Source organism: Marmota monax, unplaced genomic scaffold (genome assembly GCF_021218885.2).
Source record: "Marmota monax isolate L192 unplaced genomic scaffold, Marmota_monax_Labrador192_F-V1.1 WCK01_AAM20220418_F8-fsc00095, whole genome shotgun sequence".
NCBI lineage: Eukaryota > Metazoa > Chordata > Mammalia > Rodentia > Sciuridae > Marmota > Marmota monax.
In genome coordinates this window covers 6,816,946-6,840,098 of record NW_026695244.1, presented here as the reverse complement: position 1 = coordinate 6,840,098, position 23,153 = coordinate 6,816,946, and the positions used below count along the sequence as shown (strand labels likewise).

Below are 23,153 nucleotides of genomic sequence, written 5' to 3'. Positions count from 1 at the left end.
GGGGGGGAGAATGGGAGGAATGGAGGAGCTTTAGATAGGGCAAAGGGGAGGGAGGAAAAGAGAGGGACATGGAGATAAGAAAGATGGTGGAGGGCTGGGGATGTGGCTCAAGTGGTAGCGCGCTTACCTGGCATGCGTGCGGCCCGGGTTTGATCTTCAGCACCACATACAAAGATGTTGTGTCCGCTGAAAATGAAAAAATAAATATAAAAAAAAAAAAGAAAGATGGTGGAATGAGATAGACATCATTACCCTAAGTACCCTAAGGCACGAATGGTGTGAAAAAACCTTGTGATCAACCAGAGATAAGACAAATTGTGCTCTATATGTGTACTATGAATTAAAATGCATTCTACTGTCATGTATAACAAATTAGAGTAAATAAATAAAATTTTTTAAAAAAACAGGGATTTCAGAAAGAAACTTCAAATTGTGTCTGATGCCAATTCAGATGTGTAGCTTTTCCTAAGCATATTTGCTCAGGATTCTAGAATCTAGCTCCTTCAGGAATGGAGGAGAATCACAGAAAGAATTTACCCTGTGGGACAAGTAAAACCGCTTAAGCTTGCTTGGTTCAAGGACACTGCAGAGTCAACAAAGGAGAGGGGAGTGATTGGTGAGAACAGTGCAGTCAAGGCGTGAGAGAGAAAGAAGGCTGTTTGAAATACAAGCCAACAAACAAAACCTAAATCCTTAGAATCAGTGATTCACCAAGGGCAGCAACCACAGAGCATTATAAGCTGTACAGAGGAATGAATCTGGGTGTGTGAGAGAGGGTCCTCCACACCTAAGAGGGGTGACTGCACAAGACTGGGTCATGAGATGGGATTGATGTTAAGAAGTGGTCCCAAGAAACGGAGAGTGGCCCAAGTCCCAAGCCACACGGATTGATGGTGGTGGGGGTGGAATTCTTGGCAGTGATGGGTGCAGGGATTGGGAGCATGAGGGCAGCTGGGAGAGCAAAACTATCAAGATGGCTGGGAGGACCACATGGAACTTTCTGAGCTTCTGGGGAGGGCTTTATGGAAAACAAAGCCTTACTCAACTCTGTATTAAGAACTGGAGTGTAATACCAAAACTTAGAGTCTGCAGCAAAAGCAGTTCTAAGAGGGACATTTATAGTGATAAAACCTGCATTAAGGAAAAAGAATGATCTCAAATAAGCAACCTAATTTTATATCTCAAGAAACTACAGAGAGAAGAATAAACCCAAAGTTAACAGAAGGAAGGAAATAAGAGAAGAAATAGGAGAAATAAAGACTAAAAAAATAACAGAAAAGATCAAGGAAACTAAGAGCTGGTTTTTTGAAAAGACAAATAAAACTGACAAACTTTTAGCTAAACCAGCTAAGGAAAAAAGAAAGACTCAAATAAATAAACTTGTAGATGAAAGAAGACTTTACAACAAGCACCACAGGAATGTGAAGGATCTTAAAAGGCTACTCTGAATAGTTATATGCCAACAAATTAAATTACCTGGCAGAAATGGATAAATTCCTACAAATATACAACCTACCAAGACTGTATCATGAAGAAATAGAATATATTAACAGACCAAAAATGAATAAGGAGATTGAATCAGTAATCAAAAATCTCTCAACAAAGAAATCCCAGGATCTGATGCTTCATTTTTTAATTCTATCAAATATTTAAAGAGAAATTAATGCCAATTGTTATGGTTTTGGATATGAGGTATCCCCCAAAAGCTCACATGTAAGACAATGCAAGACAGGTCAGAGGAGAAATTACTGGGTTGTGATTGTCTTAACCCAATTGGTGAATTAATCTCCTGATAGGGATTAACTGAGTGGTAACTGAAGTGGTAGGATATGGCTAGAGGAGTTGAGAATTAGGGGTGTGGTTTTGGCATATATATTTGTATCCAGCAAGTGGAGACCTGTCTCTCTCTGCTTTCTGGTCATCAGGTGAGCTGCTTCCCTCTGCCACACTCTTGAGCCAAGCAATGTTCTGCCTCACCTTGAGCCCACAAGGAATGGAGCCAGCCTTCTATGGACTAAGAGCTCTGAAACCATGAGCCCTTAAGTAAACTTTCCTCCTCCACAATTGTTTTGGTTGGGTTCTTTAGTCATAGCTGTGAAGAAAGCTTATTAAAACATCAATTCTTTTCAAACATTTCCTAAAAATTGAGAAGGAATGAACACTTCCAAACTTCTTCTGTGAGAACAGTATCACCCTGATACCAAAACCAGACAGGGACTCTATAAGCAAGAAAATTATGGGTCAATATTCTTCATGAACATATTGTCAAAAATCCTCAACAAAATACTAGTAGACTGAATTTGACAGCACACTAAGGGAGATCATGCACCACACCATGATCCAGGAATATTAACCCCTGGGATGCAAGATGATCCAATACATGAAAATCAACCCATATAGTACACCACATTAACAGAACAAAGGATAAAAGTGTAATTCCTAATAAAATCACAATAATACATAAATACATAAATACACATAAATACAAAAATAATACTAAAATTTATATGTTATCACAAAAGACCTCCAAAATAGCCAAGCAATCTTGAGCAAAAAGAAGAAAGCTGGAATTCGCATTATCTGATTTCAAATAGGCTACAAAGCTATATTAATTTTTTAAAAAACAGTATGGTGGTAGGAAAATAAGGACAGACATGTAGTCCAATAGAACTATAAATAAAGACTAAAGAAAAAAAATAGAAAAGATCAAGGAAACTAACAGCTGGTTTTTTGAAAAGACAAATAAAACATCTAAGGAAAAAATAAAGACTCAAATAAATAAACTTGTAGATGAAAGAAGAGTTTACAACAAGCACCACGGAAATGTGAAGGATCTTAAAAGGCTACTCTGAATAGTTATATGACAACAAATACAGAACACAGAAACTCATCTACTTATTTATAGCAAAGGGGATCTTTGATATAGGCACCAAGAATACCCAGTGAAGAAAGAACCTTATCTTCAAGAAATGGTTTTGAAAACTGGATAGCTACATAAAACTAGATTTCAATCACAAAACAATAAAATTGGATGGAAACTTAACTCACACCATATTAAAAAATGTGAAACAAATCAAAATGTATTAAAGATCTGAATATAAGACCAAAATGTAAAACTTCTAGAAGAAAGCATAGGAAAAATGTTCTCAATCTTAGTCTGGGTGATGATTTTTTAGATATGATTCCAAAAGCACAGTAAATGAATGCAAAAATAGACAAATAGGATTGCATAAATACAAAAATAATACTAAAATTTATATGTTATCACAAAAGACCTCCAAAATAGCCAAGCAATCTTGAGCAAAAAGAAGAACAGCTTTTGCACAGCAAACAGTACAATCAACAGAGTGAAGAGAAAACCCAGGGAGAAAGTATTTTCAAATCAGATATCAAATAAAGTCTATATCCAAACTATATAAGGAACTCAACTCAATAGCAAGAAAACACAGAACACATTGAGAAATGGCAAAGGACTTTTCTCAAAAGAAGACCTACAAATGACCAACAGGTATATGAAAAAATGTTCAGTATCATTAATATCAAGGAAATTTTGGAATAGCAATTATCAAAAAGACAAAATATAAGTGTTGGAGAGAAAGAAGAGTAAAAGGAATCCTTGCACACTATTGGTGGGAATGTTAATTGACAGAATAATTATGGGAAACTGTGGAGTTTCCTGAAATAATTAAAAACAGAACTATCATGTGCAATTCCACTACTCGGCAATCCAAAAAATTAAAATCAGTATGTTGAAGAGATATCTATACTCCATGTTCACTGCAACATTGTTCACAGTAGCCAAGGGATGGGAAAACCTGAGTGACCGTCCATGGATGAATGGATAAAGAAAATGTGAACACACACACATATGACATATACTTATATATAATATAGATGTATATAATTTATTCAACCTTTAAAAGAAGGAAACTCTATCATTTGTAACAACATAGATGAACACAGAAGACATTATGCTAAGGAAAATAAGCCAGGCACAGAAAGACAATTACTTCATGATCTCACTTATATGTGGAATCTTGTAGAGTTGAACTCACATATGTAGAGAGTAGAAGGGTGGTTACCAGGGGCTGGGGGAAGTAGGAAAGCCTTGCTTAAAGGGCACAGAGTTTCAGTTACACAGGATGAATACATTCTGGAGAGTCAATGTACCACACAGTGACTATAGTTAATAATATGGTATTGGGCAACTGAACTTTGCTAAGAGATCTTAAATATTCTTATACACACAAAGGTATCTTTATAAGGTGATGGATATGTTAATCAGCTTGATTGTGGTCATCTCACAGTGCATATGTGTATCAGAATATATTGTATATCCCTTATATACATAAATTTTTTATTTGTTAATCATACCTCAATAGAAATGGGGGAAAATAAAACAATAAATAAAATAAAATGAAATTCCACTAGGAAAAAAAAATCTGAAACTAGGAGTTGTGTGGAGAAAAATGCTGTATGTTTTAATAATTTTAACAGTACATAAATTTTATGCTTATGTTTGTACGAGAGTATATGGAAAATATGCCAAGAATAAGTAATAGGTCAAAAGTTTTAACACCAACATAAACAATGAACTTTCTTTTTCTTTTCTTTCTCCTTCTCCTTCTCCTTCTCCTTCTTCTTCTTCTTTTTTGATAGTAGGGATTGAACCCAGGGGTGCTTAACCACTGAGCAACACCCCCAGCCTTTTGATTTTAAATTTTGAGACAGGGTCTTACTAAGTAGTTTAGGGCCTTTTCTAAAATGATGAGGTTGGTTTTGGCTTTGAACTTGCAATCCTTCTGCCTCAGCTTCCCGAGCTGCTGGGATTACAGGCTAAACAATGAACTTTCTCTATCACCCCTGTGACCTTTCTACATTAGACGAATCCAGAGGTCTCTAGAGAGTTCATACAAAGAAAACACCATTCATGATGGAAGTAACTTTATTCAAATAATTTAATAATTTGATCAAATAATTTAACAATTTTATAATACAAATGAAAAGAATCAGAATATTAATATTGCTTATTATTATTGAAACACTGCTGTAAACTCTGCCCTTAGCTTGATATGCCCATGGAAACCCAAGTTACATTTAAAAACCAAGCCCATCATAGAAGTCTTAGTGGATTTCTGAAATCTTCAAACCATTTAGCTAATACTTAAACTAGATCCTGAGCAGGAAGGGGAGAGGGAAGGGACCAACGACTGGGGAATGTAACCAAAATAAAGAAGAAAATTCAAATTCTTTTCTTTCTTAACTCCATAATTTCATTAAAAGTTTCATGGAGCTGGAGAAGGAGGTGTACCCTCTGCTTTCAGAGTTCAATATACAACTATTAATCAAATTGGTGATTTTCAACTGAAGGTAAAAGGTAAGAAAAAGTAGCAGCAGGGGGAGAGAGCTGAAGTGTGTTGTTTTACAAAGCATGTTCCATGTTATAGTGTAACTTTGCTTGGGGAATATTGTAAAAACCTTGTTTTCAGAATATGAATATTTCAGGAAGATGGGGTGGTTGAATTTACTGGAATGGGGGATGATCTAAAAATTGTGAGAACACGAAGCTCAATCTTGCTTATTTTATTGCTCAGATCTTTGGATAACCTTTGTTAATTATTGTCAAGTGCTCAAAACAGTATGCTAAAGTTGATTATAGATATTTTCTTTCAGCTGGGTCAAGCTGTTCTGTATCTGGGAAATATTCAACATTTATGAAATGACATTGGAACCATTTCCTGGTTTTAGGACTAATGAAAACTTCTCTTTTTATTTTTATCTTGTTAGCTCATCTTTGTTAATATTTGGAAGAGGTTTATTAGGTCAAATTTATTCCACATTTTTCCTAAAAATTTCAAGCTATGTGTTTAAAGAGGGGACAATGAGGGATTGGTAGACCAGTTGTAGAACTTTTATCCAGTGAAATCCGAGGGGCCACTAGTCACAAGCCCGTAGAAATGCATTTATGCATAGGGAAAGACACTCATGCTGTGTGTTTGACTGAAACAAAGGTACGAGAAGTTGCAGAATAGCATGATAATTAAATTAAAATAATATAAATCATATCCAACATTTAATGAATACTTTCTATGGGCCAGGTCCTATTTTAGGTTGTACAGGTGAATGAAACCATTTAGTTCTTTTAACAGCTTTGTGAAGTCGATATCATTAAGATTTTCTTTTCTCAGTGAGAAAATGAGGCACAGAAAGATGCAGCTCATAAACCTAATTTAAAAAAAAAAAATCCACTTTTTCCTCTCTGCCCAAATTTCAAACCATATTAGACAACATAGAAACCAGGCAGAGAAAATATCAGTTTGATCACTGATAAAACTGATATTAAAGGAATGGCTTGGATTTCCAGCCACAAGGACATGCTAATACTTCATTCTTCCTGAGGCCTACTCACCACTCAGTCACAGCATTGCTGTGTACCACAGTCCTCCCCAGTGGGGCCTGTACCTGTCATGGAGGAGCCACAGAAGGTACTAAATTTGCCAGTCAGGTAGTCTAGTGGGGGATGGGTTCTCCCAATATTCACACATAGGTATAGAAAGATGTCCATGAGAATAGGTAAGTGGATGCCTTGGATGCATACATTAAATAGATGCATTAAATTAGAGAAATCATAATTATGTTGTGCTATAATCCAAGAATAGTAATATATCTCAAGAAGATGGTTTTGAGTGGTAATCAGTTTTCGAAAGGAAAAAAAATGAGCTTAAATCAAACTGTGACTCAAACCAGATGCTTAAATAGTTCTCTGACAATTGTCATTAAGAATGGATCAGAGGACTGGGGTTGTGGCTCAGCAGTGGAGTGCTTGCTTGGCATGCATGAGGCACTGGCTTCTATCTTCAGCACCACATAAAAATAAATAAAGGTATTGTGCCCAACTATAACTAAAAAATAAATATTACAAAAAAAAAAAAAAAGAATGGATCAGTTAGGTACCTTCTGTCCCAGGTGAAGTGGACATAGGGGAATTCACTGCAGAGATTCCACAGGTCATTTATCAACCACTCTTTCTCCATTTCCTCTCATATGTCCCCCTTTTTGCAGACCTTGTAACAGCTGATAACACAAATTTTCATAACTCACAATCCAACACATTTTCGGGGGTGGGGAGGGGGGTGGCGGCAAGAACAATGGAAATTTCTTCTCTCCAACTACAATATAGAAAGTTCTCTTTCCGAGGTGGCACCAAATAAATTTTTTTAAATGAGCCATTTTATTGTTGCAGTAAAAAAAAAGTCCAGTAGAAAGTAGATTTCATGCTTCTAGATGTGACTGTAGAGATGGGGTCTATAGAACAACAGGATAATAGCTGTGGAAATATGTCACAGTAGATTGGGTAGAGTGAGGTGATGGGAGGGTAGGGGAGGGGGGGATAGGAAGGGCAGCAGAATACAATAGACACTAGTATTGCTGTATGTATATACATGGCCGTATAACCAATGTGATCCTGCAACCTGTACACATGGAAAAATGAGAATTTATACCCCATTTGAATCAAATGTATGATATGTCAAGATCATTGTATTGTCATGAGCAACTAATAAAAAAAATAGCTGTGTTTCTGAATGTTGCTCATCCCAAGCACATTACAGTGGACCCATTACTACCTCCCTTCTTTTGTGAAACTGTTCATCAGATTACAAAAGAACATATGCCATAAGCATAGACCTTTATAAACTCTAGTAACTCTTAGCTGCTGCCTGAGAGCAAGACTCTGGCAGCTCCTCTTTGTGTCCCCTTCCATTTACTACCCTGGCCACAAAGATTGGTAACCAGAACCTTGACTTCTACCAGCCTATGTCACTTTTACTTTTTTGGACCTTATATATATGAATCAGGTCCTACGTGTTCTATGTGCTGTGACTCACTCCATCCACTGTGTTAATGGGATTCATCCTGACTTAAGTATAGCTTACATAGTAGCTTTTGGGGGTATATTTGCTTTTGAAAATTTAGGAGTACAGAATGAAACGTTTCACAGGATTAACACAGACATTTCACTTCTCTTCACTTTAGAGTCACAATGCATGGCTTATCATGGTATCAGATATCCAGGACAAATGGCAAAGCTAGCTAAAATTTATTCTAAGAAGGGAGATGCATGCTTGAATAATCTGGGGCATCTGCTTCATGTTAAGCGTGTTTGTAAAAACAAAGCCTCTTGGGCCCTCAGGAGGACTGGCTTCTGGTTTTGGCTTATCAGTGGCCTTAAGGACATTTTGTTTTTATCTCCTGAGCCAGAGGAAAGTTTAACAAATAAATCCAAATTCCTTCTGATTCTTGTAGCCTATGATTCCACAATTCTAACTCAAGATACTGTGACTACTTGTCTGCCTGCAAAGCCCAAATCCTCCTCTGTCGGTGGGTTCCCCCAACAGCCAAAGCAGACAGTACAAAGAAAAGCCACAGTTTTAAGTTGTAATGATAAGATCAGTGTAGTTTTCCACGTTGTATTGACAAGATAGATAGTCGTGTTTATACCTAATAGGCAATATTTGAAGCACACAATTTCTATAACATACACTTTCGATCTTAAGTGTTTTAATAGTGTGTGTATTCAAAAAGTTAGGCCTATCTTTAATTGGAGATGGGACTGAAGGAACAGGGTGGGGTCCATTTGGCCCCACCCCACTCAGCCCACTTTGATATCACTTCTCATTCTATCTACACTTAAAGTTGAAAACAAACAAAAAATCTTCACTGGTATACTTTACATGTATATCTTATTTATAGATCATCATAGATTTGTATGTTTTTCTATTTTATTTTGAAACAGTTGCTCGGGGCCTCACTAAGTTGCTGAGGCTGGCTTTGAACTTGTGATCCTCCTGCCTCAGCCTCCTGAGCTGCTGGGATTACAGTTATGTACCACCCTACCCAGCTAGAAGTTCAAGTATTTTCAGTATTTAATTTCAACATTTAAAATAATTACAATTTTTATAAATAAATTTTGACTTTTTTTCTTTCATTTTTCTTATTATATCACGAGTCTGTAAAGGTGGAAATTCTCAGCTTCAGTCTGAGAGATGTCGACAGCATCTATTCAGTGTCCTCATAAAGGATACAGAAACCAATAAGGTGGGCTGGGGTGTAGCTCATGGTAGAGCAGTTGCTGAGCATGTGTGAGGCCTTGGGTTTGATCACCAGCCCTGCAGGAAAGAAAGAAATAAAAATCCATAAGACAAGGATTCTGCCTGTAGAAAGCACATGTTTATTTGTTTATTTCCAAGCCATGCTCTGGCTTGGTAGTGGCTTGGACTTATCTAGACTCTTATTTCCCAACAAACTTAAGAGAGACAAGTCATCCTGAAATGTTTTACTCTTGCAAATATCTTCCATAAAACAACAGCAACAAAATGACTTACAAAATAATTTACTAATCTTATTGGATGGAATGAAAGACTGAGCTTTAAAAGTTACTCTTGCTTTCTTGTCTCAGAACAAGTTTTACTATAAAAATAAAAGGAGAATTCCACTTTCAAGAACTTAGTATAAGTGTTGGGGTTGGGGACGCCCTAACTCGGTTATTTCAGACAGCCTGCTTCCCAGCACTTAGCAGAAAGATAGAGTCTTCTAAGTGCACATACCGCAAGTTTTACCTCAGAATGCTTCAGGAAGTCACAGATTTTACCTTTGTCCTCAAGATGCATGCTTTGTTCTGAGAACTCTTTCATTAGAGAAAACATGTTTCACACATGGATGCTTATTGGATTGGCTGGATCAAGACAGTTAAGAGAAGATTCTGTTGCAAACACTATGCTCATTGCCTAAGTTGATCCTCACCCTTCACATACCTGTTATTACAAACAACCTGCAGATGATTATCATAGAAATGTTTAGTGTGTTGCTTAATGCCACACAACCAGCAAATGGTAAGGCTTCAATGCAAAACAAGATCATTTATTTTGCAGTGCTAGGAACTGAACCAGGGCCTTGTTCATGCTAGGCAAGTGCTCTACCACTGAGCTGTACCCCCAGCCCAAAGGAAGCTTTTTTCCTGGTTCAGAAACCTTCCCAAGGAGTTCCTAATGATCAAACTGTAACAACGTGAGTTAAAATTTTTTAATTTAAAAATAACAATAGTATAAGATTGTAACCCATAGAAAGATCAAAATTCATGAATCCATACTGATATAAATAATCAATTAATAAACAAATAAGGGAAACAGAACAAGACAGTTCTTCCTTACAGTAGAATTCCAATTGAAAAATATAAAGGAAAAGAGGGAAATAGAGATTCACCGTTAGTTAAATACTATAGTAATGATTGCTGCTCTGGATCTGCTGATGAATATTAAAGGTACAGAGGGCAAAAGTCTGAGAAAGAACAAGATTTGCATTCTTTGAGAGTATCACTCCCAATCGATTTATTAACCACAATATTACTATGTTCTCTGAAAAATGACTTTACAGTAGAAGACAATCCCAAGAGGCACCACCTTCACCAGGTCCCGTTAACGTCACCAACAAAAGACCTAGGAACACCATGAACCCCACTGTCCGGTGCACAACATCTCAGTTATATTCTTGGCAAAATCATGGGTTTGATCCGACAAATCAAAATTGAGGCACAGTCTGCAAAATATCTGCTCTTCAAAATAGCCAGCTTGCCAAAACAAAATTGGGGGAGGAGGGCAGAGGCTTTTACAGATTAGAGTTTAAGGAGAAAAAATTAAATGCAATGTGGAATCCTGAACAGGATTCTGAAGAGAAAAATGTTATTGGTGGAAAATCCATTGAAATTGAGACACAGTCCGTAGTTGAATTGATAGTGTTGTCCCAGTGTTAATTTCCTGATTTTGATAGTTTTATTGTAGCCAGTTAAGAGGTTAAGTTGGGCTGAGGGGTAAATGGGAACTCTCTGTTGCATTTTTTCTATAACTCTAAAATCACTTCATAATAATTTTTTTTTCAAAAAATATTGATGAACTTGAATCAAAGTGTGGAATATGATATGTCAAGAAATTTGTAATGTTTTGAACAACCAACAATAAAAAATTAAAAAAAAAATATTGATGAATATATGGGGCACCAGATATGCTGCCTCTCAAGTGTTCCCTGAGTGTGACCAGATGGTCTTGAAGAGCCCGATGTTAGAGGAAAGTGTGCTGATTGTGTGCTGACTGTGGTAGTCAGTTGCTGTACCCTACTCTACCACAGGCTCTCAAGGTGAGGGGTGAAAGGAGTTGCTTCTAATCGGTGTTAAGGATAGTGGGTGGAATCTGACAGATGCTTCTTGCTGTGGCACGTATTTCCTGGGCACACTGATGAGTGCATAAGAATTAAGTAGGTGGATCAGTCCACATTCATATTTCGCAGGCTCTTATAGTGTAAGTCTCATAGCAGCTTTAGAATTCTTCAAACTCCTTTCATGTAGTTTTGGGCGTTGCTAGCAGATGTCACATTAAATTCAATCTCTAGGTTACTGAGCACAGGTCACCAGTTTTCTTTCCAGTATCAGCTTCTTGGCAGGGTGCTGTTGGGGAGTAATTACTGATTTTCCAACCAGCGCACCTTGTGTAGGAGGACCTTCCTGTTTTTCTCTACATGACTGCAGTGGGCTTCAGTATTCCCCAAAGAACATTCTGTTCCCCAGCAATTGATAGGGCCAGCCGCAAGCCCAAAGCAATCCACACAGTATCATCTGAAGAACTTTCAGAACTGGAATAGAGCCAAGGAGTGAGAAAGAGGGAGCAGCCTGTCTGTGTGTCTAGGTGGAGCATGCAAACCTGGGAGCTGTCAAGCAAACATTTTCTGGCTTGGAGGCTGGGAAAATGGAGAACTCCAACACAGAGACCAAGAGCAGGAGGGGAGTAGACTCCCGGAGATGAGCAAAGAGGAATGAGGACTTCTGGATCCACCAAATACTACACACCCAGCTTCAGTTCTCATGCCCAGCCAGCTGTGTTCCTGCCCTGGAAGTCCATGAGATTTCTTAGTCTCCTTTCAATAAACTCTCTGTGTAAGTTAGCTCAGGCGAGGTTTCTGTTACCTGCAGCCATGTGTCCGAAAATGATGTCTCTTGTTGCTCTCTGAGCCTAAAATGGTGGATCTGTCCCAAGGGAAGAGCACAGCTGGTGCCCACCAAAGAGAACCCCTCCGTAGCTCTCATGGGCACCTCTCCCAGTCTATACCCCACCTTCTGGTGATGCTGACGCCAAGCTGCTGATGTTTAAAGTTAAGGGTGCCTTCTTCTTATACTGCCATAGCTGGTGACGTTGCCTCTCATTGTGGCAAAAGCTGTGGTGCCATTTTTGCTGCCAATTTGTCCTTCAGGAGTACTGAGAGGAGAAAAGATAAGGAAAGTTAATCATTTAATAGCTTCAGGCTCAACCAACAACAGCAACCACAGCAAAACAATGCCACATACCTGGGTGTGTGTTTAAACCTTGACTTGAAAAACCACAGGCATCTGAGCCACAGGTACCGGGGCAGCAGGCTTACAGCTCCGACCAACCCCAAAGCAACAAGTCCTTCCCCATAAAGACTGTCCTCCTATCCCCACGCTTTGCTGGCTAGTGTACCTGCCCCTCTTAGCCAATGCAGGCTCAGTGCAAAAACTTCTGCCTTCCTTCCCCAAATTTTCATTATAAAAATGTTCTTGACTAACAGGTCTGGTGGACATCTTCCAACTCTTACTTAGTTTTGCTGCTGGAATTTGTGGGCACTTTTCCAGAACGTGGCCCTTTCCTCACTAGCATCTATAAGGTCTCTCAAGAGTTTTGATGTTACAATCACAGGGAAAATATACTTTGTTTTTATTCACTATTTTGTTTTATTCATGCCCTTCTACTGAGGACCCTGGCGTGAATTTCAAGGTTGGATTGGAGGAAGGTGTTACTTATGATAGCTTTGGCTAAAATTGCTGTCAATCTCCAACTAAAGTTGGCTTTAAAAATAGTTCTTTTTAAAACAAAAGAAGTTTAAACATAAAAACACATACCTGGAAATTCTTTTGAAATGGAAAAGAACCAAAGCAATGCCATTTTGTTCTGACCTGACTCCATTTTATGCTTGTTTAACATGTTTTCTTTTCAGCTTCCCGACAGCTGTATCTATGTTGAAGTACAATAGGACTTTGATCTGATTATGGCCCTGAAGTACAACAAAAAATGTGTAATTAAAACAGGTCTCTCATGTAATCAAAATATGTTTCAACAAGGTCTTTTCTAACCTACAGTTGCCTCAACTGTCCTCTGGTTTTGCCTTTATAAACTCTGTACTTCCAAAATTCAGGTTCTGGGATTTGAGGTGCTAGCCTGCTCCCAACTACTTGCCTGGCATGCTCATTACAGGACCTTTTTCCTCTTTCAGTTTGGCTCAATATATGTGGGTGGTCTGTAATAGCACTCTGTAACACTTTGACTCTGCCCTCATCCACACAGTAGCTTCATCCTCAGACTGGCACTAAGTTGGCTCTCAATTGCTGGGTGTCCTATCTAGTATAATAATGATGGGAGAAAGAGTGGTCCATCTCTTTCTTATGTCTTTATAAATAAGTGAAGAAAACTTGCTCCCAAGATAAAGATTAGAGCAACTGCAATAATGAAGCATCACCTAGGATATCCCTGATTGTCACATGCATCCCTGGTTATCAACCTTATTTGTATACCAGAGCCCATGGAGAAATTTCTTAAAGAATAGGATAGTTCAGCCTTACCTGCCACCTGCATCCAGCACAGACGGCTAACTCAGGTCACTCGGGGAAAATTCCCAAGGTATTAATAATAAAACACAGACACACAATTTACCTGTTGGCAGCAGGTCCACCCTGGCCCCTGGAGCCCTACCTCCACTAGTTTGTTCTGCATGCCAGTGTGGCCAGCTCACAAGGCCATGGCGAACTTGCGGTTTTTCTGTTCCTGCTTGTCCGTCTGAGACATATGTATCCCACGGGAATGCCTTGACCTTTTCTGGTCTGATGGACTTATTGTTAAGGGAGGTTTCGGTACCTGACAATAATAGATGTTGAAACTAAATTTCTCCCCCCTCCCTCCTGCTTTTGGGTAGTTTTCCACTTCTGCTGCTTGGGGTATAAAAAAAGGTGTGTTAGCAATAAAGATTATTGACTCCTGGATGAAGAACCTTGGTGTCCTGTGTGTCTTTTAACCTCGCCGTCCCTCGCCGGACTCGGCTCCCTTGGCCGGACGCAGCAATTGGAGGTCCCACCGAGATCCGGAAAGCAGGGGTAAGCGGACGGGGCTCACCTTCTAAGAAAGAAGGGGGAGGATTGGTTTAAAGATATTTTAAAGAGACAGGGTACGTACCATGGGTAACTCAACATCGAAGGTTCGTCTGGCCAACGAACTAAAAGAGCTGTTAAATACACAAGGAACAGGAATAAAAACTAAGACTGCAACCGAATTCATTGAAATTATTGCCCAGGCTTGTCCTTGGTTTCTGACAGGAGGATTTCTTAATAATAGTGACTGGGACCTGGTGAGGCATGACCTTCAGAAATTATTGAGGGACCGGGGCTCGGACAGTGTCCCAGTTGCCACCTTTTCCTTATGGAGGTTGGTAAAGGATGCTTTATTAACAGATAAAGTAAAGATCAAGGATCAGCTTGCTGAATGTGAACAGGCCCTTAATCAGGTACAGGAAGAGCAAATGGCAGAATCCTTAAAGGATGAGGGTCCTCTTGAGGACTCGGGCTCAGGGGGTAAGAAACGCCTCCAGATTTCTAAGCCCAAAAAGGATCCTGAGGACCTCAGTTCTCTCTCTGAGGAAGAGGAGGGATTAGAAAGGGAGATAGAGGAATTAGAACATCGCCTTAAAAGGGCAAATGTGAGGGTGCCTAGGGCCCCCTCAATTGCCGCACCTCCTCCCTATAATCCTGATTGGAATGAGGACGCCCCTACTAGACGGGCGGGGGTCCACTGGGGTTCTAGAGTGGCTCAGGTTTTTCCAATGATTGAAAACGCCGATGCTGATGGACAGCCGGCCAGAGCCCATGTCCCCCTAGCCTTCAAGGACATAAAACAGCTTAAGGAGGCGGTCATTAATTATGGACCTCATGCCCCTTTCACATTGACCCTCTTCGAGTCTTTCTCAGCCAGTCAACTAATACCCAATGATTGGCAACAACTTTGCAGGGCTGTGTTATCTGGAGGGGATTTCTTATTGTGGAAAAGTGAATATCATAAAAGGTGCCGCGAGCTGGCTCAGATTAACCTGAATGCGGGCCATCAACGGCGAAATGCTGAAATGTTGACAGGAACTGGGCAGTATGCCACCATAGGCCAACAAATTAATTACGACCCAGGTGTTTATGCTCAAATAGCCTCAGCTGCAGTCCATGCCTGGAAAGCCCTGCCCGTTTCTAAGACTGAAGCAAAAATTTCCAAGATCTCTCAAGGACCCTCTGAACCTTATTCGGACTTTATAACCCGCCTAATGCAGGCTGCAGGAAAAATATTCCCTAATCTAGAACAGGCTATGCCACTTATTAGACAACTGGCATATGAAAACGCTAACACTTACTGCCAAAATGCTATTAAGTCCTCCCGGGCCAAAAGTATAGATGACATGATTCGAGCATGCAAAGATATAGATGGGCCTCATATTACTGGTCAGGTTTTGGCTGCTGCCCTTAAGACTGAAATGCAAAAAGCTGATAACAGGGGAACCAGCTCTAAGGGGTGTTTTAAGTGTGGGAAAGAGGGACATATAAGGAGAAACTGCCCGGAAAGGAGCGAGGGTGCTGGCAGAGGGATGCCTAGAATTTGTCCTAGATGTCATAAAGGAAATCATTGGAACAGTGAGTGCAGGTCAAAATTTGACATCCAGGGTAACCCAATACCGTCGGGAAACGGGAGCAGGGGCCTGCCCCGGGCCCCGGAAGCCAAAGTGTACGGGGCAGTGCAGGGACAGAACAGTGCCCCAGGGAGTGGGCGTCTCCGCCGCCTCCCACTGACCAACCCCTTTCTATCTGGGAACTCCCCAGGGGAACACCAGGAAGCGGAGGACTGGACCTCAGTTCCACCTCCCGAGCGGTATTAACTCCCCAAATGGGACCTCAGACGCTGCCTACTGGGGTTTTTGGACCCCTGCCAGAGAGGACGGTGGGACTAGTGTTGGGACGAGGTAGCGCAACTCAGTGGGGCTTAAAGATTCTTACGGGGGTTGTTGATGCTGATTATCAGGGAAAAATAAAAATAGTAGTAAAAGCTACCCAAGGAATTGTTATTCTTCCCCCCGGGGAGCGTATAGCTCAATTGCTGCTGCTACCCTTAGCTTCCATTCCTGGGCACGCCCTCCGTGGGTCCCAGGGCGACGACAGCTTTGGCTTCACTGGAACTCCCCAGGCCTTTTGGGTAGCTCATTTGGATTCGCGTCCCAACCTGACCATTGAGATACAGGACAAGGCTTTCAAGGGAATACTAGATACGGGGGCGGATGTCTCTGTCATTTCTGAAAAACAATGGCCACCTGCGTGGCCCCTCCAGAGTCCCTCGGCCATATTACAGGGGATAGGACAGACCCGACCAAAAAGAAGTGCCTCCTTTTTAAAATGGAGAGATGGTGAAGGACATAGTGGCCATTTCCAGCCTTATGTGGTGACTGGACTCCCCACGAACCTTTGGGGGAGGGACTTGCTTCATCAAATGGGGGCTATTCTCACTACCCAGACTTTAAAAAAAAATAATAACTTTGTTAATGATTCAATGCTAGACATGGGATGGATCCCTAGAAGGGGACTAGGAAAGAGACATGAGGGCAAAATATCACCTGTGGATCCAACAGAACAGGTTACCCGGCGGGGAAGAGACCGGAGAGGACTGGGAAATTTATCCTAGGGGCCACTGAAGTGCGGCCACCTCCATTGTCCATTACTTGGTTATCAGATGACCCTGTGTGGGTAGAACAGTGGCCCCTAACTAAGGACAAATTACAGGCCGCTTCCCTATTAGTTCAAGACCAGCTTGAGTTAGGACACGTGGTGCCCTCTACCTCCCCTTGGAATACCCCTATTTTTGTTATACAAAAGGGGTCTGAGAAGTGGAGGCTTCTTCAGGACCTACGGGCTATCAATAAAACTATGCAACCCATGGGACCCTTACAACCAGGGCTACCCTTTCCTACTGCGATCCCAAAGGATTGGCATCTTATTGTCATAGATTTAAAAGATTGTTTCTTCTCTATCCCCTTAGACCCACGAGACCGAAAGCGTTTCACTTTCTCCTTGCCTTCAACAAACTTTAGGGAACCTTACCAACGGTATGAATGGACCGTCCTACCTCAAGGCATGACTAATAGTCCTACAATGTGCCAATATTTTGTAGCTGAGGTTTTGCGACCCTTTCAACAGCAGTTCCCACAGCTCTACCTCATTCATTATATGGATGACATCTTACTGGCAGGGCCCAAGAAAGAAAGGCTTCTTCAATCTTATGAAGTCCTCCAATCCCTTCTAAAAGGGACAGGGCTGGTCATAGCACCCAAAAAGGTGCAGTTTCAACAACCTTACAATTATTTGGGATATATCATTAATAACATAGAAATCTTTCCCCAGAGACCCCAGTTCCAGATAAATCAGCTCAAAACTTTACATCAGTGGCAGACATTCCTCAGAGAAATACAGTGGCTGCGCCCATCCTTTCATATTCCAACTGGAGAGCTCAAACCCCTGTATGACCTCTTGCGAGGAGATCCTTCTCCTACGTCGTGTAGAGTACCTACACCAGAAGCCTTACGAACACTGAGGCTAATAGAAGAGGCTCTGCAGGACATACAGATTACGCAGATAGATTATTCTCTGCCCTTGTCATTTATAGTTCTACCTTCTAAAATTACTCCCACAGGAGTGTTCTGACAAACGGGTCCCATTTATTGGGTCCACTTGCCGGCTTCTAACCCCCGGGTATTGACTCCCTTTTATGAGCTAGTTATTAACTTAATTTGGAAGGCTAAATATTTGGGTGATGCATTGTTTGGAAAAACCTTTGACATACTTATTCAACCTTACACTCAAGATATGATACACAAGTTACAACAAGAACATGACCTTTGGTGTCTTTTCCTGTGCATCTTCAAGGGTCAGATTGATAATCACTTCCCTAAACATAGACTTTTGGAGGGCTTTAAAAGGTGTCCCATTATCTTCCCAAAGATTATGAAAAGGGAACCTATTCCAAAGGCCCAAACTGTATATACAGATGGGGCCAAAAATGGATTTGCCATCATTTTTGATGGATCTCAAATTCTCCGACAACCTGTGTCAGGTCAGTCGGCCCAAAAGGCAAAAGTTAAAGCTTTAATCATAGCTCTCAAAGTCTATAGTTCTATTCCTCTTAATGTATATACTGACAGCTTGTATGTAGCCAATCTGGCTCTAGTCATAGAAACAACATCATATATTGGCAAGCAATCCACCATCACAGAACAACTACAGGTAGTTCAGCTTCTCATTTGGGCTAGACGAGATCCTTTATACATTGGCCACATCCGAAGCCATTCAGGGCTCCCTGGACCTTTGTCAGAGGGCAACGCAAAAGCAGACGCTGCTACTCATACTGTCGGCATTTCCTGTGTGACGACCAAATATGATAAGGCCTTACAATTCCATAACAAATTTCATTTAAATGCACAGTCTTTACGCTTCCACACAGGATGTTCACGAGACCAAGCTTTACAGATTGTCTCATTATGTCCAACCTGTGCACCATTTATTCATTCTCCTTCCCTTGGGGTTAATCCAAGAGGACTACAACCTAATGATGTCTGACAAACTGATGTTACACATTTCCCTAGCTTTGGTAAGCTCTCCTTTATACATGTTTCCACTGACACATATTCTGGCTTCATTTTTGCCACCTTACATACTGGAGAGAAGGCTAAGGATGTAATCAGTCATCTTCTAAAAGCCTTTTCCTCCATGGGCACCCCACGATGCCTCAAAACCGATAATGATCCCGCATATGTAAGCCAGGCGGTTCAACGGTTTTGCACCCAATGGGAAATTAATCATAAGACTGAAATCCCTTATAATCCACAGGGACAAGCTATCGTGGAACGAGCCCATCAACATTTAAAAACTTATTTACAAAAAACAAAAGAGGGGGAGATATACCGGAATTGTCAGGGACCACAAGCACTTCTAAGCATAACCTTATTTACTTTAAATTTTTTACTCACTGACACTGGAGGGCGCACGGCTGCACAACGCCACTTTTCCCCTCCCACTGTACAAGATGCTCAAATAAGGTGGAAAGATTTATCCACCGGAAAGTGGCAACCCCCGGCTCCACTCTTAGCTAGAGTGAGGGGAGCTGTATGTGTTTTTCCCCCAGGAACTGAGAAGCCCATTTGGATCCCGGAGCGCTGCACCAGACCGGTGAATGAAAATTCAAGACAAAATGAAGTTCCCAAGATGGCTGATCCTGCCACTGTTGTTCTCACCCCTTCAAGTGAGTGCCGAGACACACCTCATGAGCTGGACCCCGCTTGTGGCATTCCTTCTGGACAGGTTTGCTGAAGGAGGGCTTGACCCCCCACCTGGGAATATTCATGAATATCTTTTTGGAGCCCCTTGTGAGTGTAAGGGAGGGCCCCGGCACTCGGCCCCCTCTGGTTATATCCAGAGCATTGATTGTGGGACTAAAGTAGCCTACATGGCGGCTGAACTCAATGAAAACATCGGAGGATTTAAGCAACCAAAATGGGTATGTGTTAATAAGCCCGGACTTGTTGTCCCTAATCCGACCGAGACTCTTGGAAGCTGTCCCGCCACTTGTCATTACACCCCGGCAATGCACATCTCCTGTTATACATCAGCCTCAATTTGTGTTAATAATCAAGGAAAACAGTATTTTGAGGCCATCCTAACTAACACCAGTGGAGAATGGGGGACCACTTATAATTATATTCCTTTTCTTGGTGACCGGGGAGGGGAAGGCATCACGACTCGGTTAACGGAGGCGGGATGTGAGGGCGTCGTGGGTAAACCTTCCTGCTGGCCCATGCAGGCCCCCATCGGAGTCTCTGATGGAGGGGGACCCACTGATGCTATCAAACACCTTCAGGTGATTAAGCTTTTAAAGCCGGAGATCCCTAAGCCTACATACCACCCCTTGATATTGCCCAAATCCCAGCTTCCTGATTTAGATGCCAATACATTAGATATCCTAGAAACTACCTTTTCTTTACTTAACAGTTCCAACCCTACCCTTGCTGGTGATTGCTGGCTCTGCATGACGGCAGGTGCAGTCATGCCATTGGCGGTTCCCATCAATTATACCATTGATGATGACAACACATGTCAATCTGGGCTGCCCTTTAAGGTGCAGCCTCTAGATGGTTTTATGTCATGCCTTCTGGGCATGATGCAAAATAATACCTATGATGTTGATGTTGAAATCTCTTCCTTTGGAAACTACTCATTAGTAAAGAATTACTCCTCACCTACTCCGCCCATTTGTCCCCCTAATGGTACAGTCTTTATGTGTGGTGGAAATTTAGCTTTTCCCAGGCTCCCAGCAAATTGGACTGGTGGTTGCGTTCTGGCATTACTGCTTCCTGATATCACGATTATCTCAGGAGATGAACCCCTACCCATTCCTAGCCTAGACATCTTAGTTAGAAGACACAAGAGAGCTGTGCAGGCCTTACCACTCCTTGTTGGCCTTGGAATAACAGCTGCTGTGGGTACAGGCACGGCAGGATTGGGTACGGCTATACATTCTTACCGCCGCCTATCTCAACAGCTTATAGATGATGTGCAAACCCTGTCGGGAACCATTAAAGACTTACAAGACCAGATAGACTCCCTAGCAGAAGTAGTTCTTCAGAACAGGTGGGGTTTAGACTTGCTTACTGCCAATCAAGGGGGAATTTGTTTAGCCCTTGGGGAGAGGTGCTGTTTTTATGCTAACAAATCTGGCATAGTTCGCACAAAAATTAAACAACTCCAAGAAGACCTAGAAAAAAGGAGGAGGGAATTATTTGAGAACCCTCTCTGGACTGGACTTAATGGATTTTTGCCTTATCTTCTTCCCTTATTGGGACCATTGTTAGGCCTCCTTCTAGTAGTGGCAATAGGACCCTGCATTGTAAATAAGATAGTACAATTCATTAAGGATCAAATTAATATCTTAGCCTCTAAGCCAATACAGGTTCACTATCAACGCTTGAAGATGGATGATCGCCTCTCTGAGATATACTTCAGACTGATCTGATGATGAGTGTCCTCCTTAAAAGAAGAACTCCTGCCATATCTTTTCTCTATGCATACCTCTCCCTCTTGCTTTCCTGCACTAGGATCTTTGCTGTCTAATCTCTCGGTCCAATCACATCTGCCATTCGGCGGTGAAGGTCGTGGGTTCCATAGGTGGAGACGGTTAAGCGTTCACCGCAATAATGTCTTGATAGGTCATAACACCTTGAGCTGATCTTGTAGTACCCAGTGACGGGCAACTTTCACGCTTGCTGTGCGACCTAAGCCAGGGAATCGGGGCCTTCCCAGAGACGGGTAAGCATCGCAAGGGCTGTGAAGGACCTAAGACAGGGGCTACTTGATTCCCACTGGCATGCAAAAAACAAAAGAGGGGGACTTGTTGGCAGCAGGTCCACCCTGGCCCCTGGAGCCCTACCTCCACTAGTTTGTTCTGCATGCCAGTGTGGCCAGCTCACAAGGCCATGGCGAACTTGCGGTTTTTCTGTTCCTGCTTGTCCGTCTGAGACATATGTATCCCACGGGAATGCCTTGACCTTTTCTGGTCTGATGGACTTATTGTTAAGGGAGGTTTCGGTACCTGACAATAATAGATGTTGAAACTAAATTTCTCCCCCCTCCCTCCTGCTTTTGGGTAGTTTTCCACTTCTGCTGCTTGGGGTATAAAAAAAGGTGTGTTAGCAATAAAGATTATTATTGACTCCTGGATGAAGAACCTTGGTGTCCTGTGTGTCTTTTAACCTCGCCGTCCCTCGCCGGACTCGGCTCCCTTGGCCGGACGCGGCATTTACCTTTAAACCAAGCTCCGGGACAGGTGCTCTGCCCTCGACCTCAAGCTCTCCAAATGGGAGAGGGAGCACACTTTGGAGTGGACTTTTATTAGAAGGGACTCTAAATTCTTAGGAATTCCCATCCAATGAAGGTCAAGGGGGGCAGGGTTACAAGGACAGGTGAGGTAATTGGATCCCTGGGGATGTGGGAAGGCATGCCCCTGCACGAAGACACAGTCGCTTGCACCCTAGAAGACCAGGCTATCCAGATCACAGTGTGACCGAGGGATGCCACACCAGTCAGCAGGGGAGTCAGACACAGTCATGTCCTAGTTTGGCTTCCCACACTTACCCTCAGAGAGTCTTAGCTTACTGTTCTTGGGAGTTTTTAAAGTTCCTCAGGTGATTCTAAAGCACAACCAATGTTGAGAGCCACTGATACAAATATGATCCTGATAATCTCACAGCTCTGGGTCCTCCAGACTTGCCCAGGTGTGCCCAGACATGCCTAAATCCAAGGGTGAGCACAGTCTTAACCTTGTTACCCTAGAATGACTAATCTCTTGTGTTCACAGAGAAGTTTTACTAAATCACGTCTGGTTTTTTTTTAATGCTAAAAATATTATGCCCACATGGGTTACTTTACTTTACACAGTCTGTGCATGCAGCCCATCCCCTACCAAATACAAATACCCAAATTACTATCAGCTGGCTATAGGGAGGAGACTGTCTTTTCTGCACCAATCTTGGATCCATGGCTGAAGCCCTTCTAGCAAAAGGTAGAGAGAGAAAGGCATGCAGATTTTTTTAAATTCAAGTTTTACATGACATAGGAGCTTTCATAAGCATTGAGACAGCAATAGAAATAAGATCTTCACTCTGACCTTTCCTCTTTCTTCTCCCCCCACGCACAGGCCATGAGACCTAGCAGGATTTTCTAACCTTCCCCTGCAGCAGATCCTCAGACACTCATGTGAGAGGTAACCCCCCTGATGTGGAGGAAAGGAGCCCAAAACACAGAGACACAGAGAAGCATCTGAACAAACAGGCTTTTTAAGTTTCCCATTTGATTATCAGGAGATCATACCCCCTGGGTCTCACAATACACAATGATAGTCTACTAAAGATAAAAAAAAAAAGTACACAAGGTAAGTTTCTTCGGGTCTTCATTTCATTCTGCAGGCTCCCATGTC

The 23,153-nt window shown here is 41.7% G+C and overlaps 1 protein-coding gene and 1 long non-coding RNA gene across 2 annotated transcripts in view; one reads left to right on the top strand and one right to left on the bottom strand.

Moving 5' to 3' along the window:
• The window catches only part of CUNH2orf80 (chromosome unknown C2orf80 homolog), a 69,975-nt gene that overhangs the window by 17,127 nt on the left and 29,695 nt on the right, over nt 1-23,153 (top strand). The window lies entirely within an intron of this gene.
• LOC124105692 (uncharacterized) lies at nt 7,235-22,064 on the bottom strand. The gene is made up of 4 exons (XR_006855814.2): nt 21,982-22,064; nt 12,962-13,113; nt 12,158-12,299; nt 7,235-9,167 (listed from the first exon to the last, which is right to left on the bottom strand). It is a non-coding gene; the product is annotated as an uncharacterized LOC124105692 (long non-coding RNA).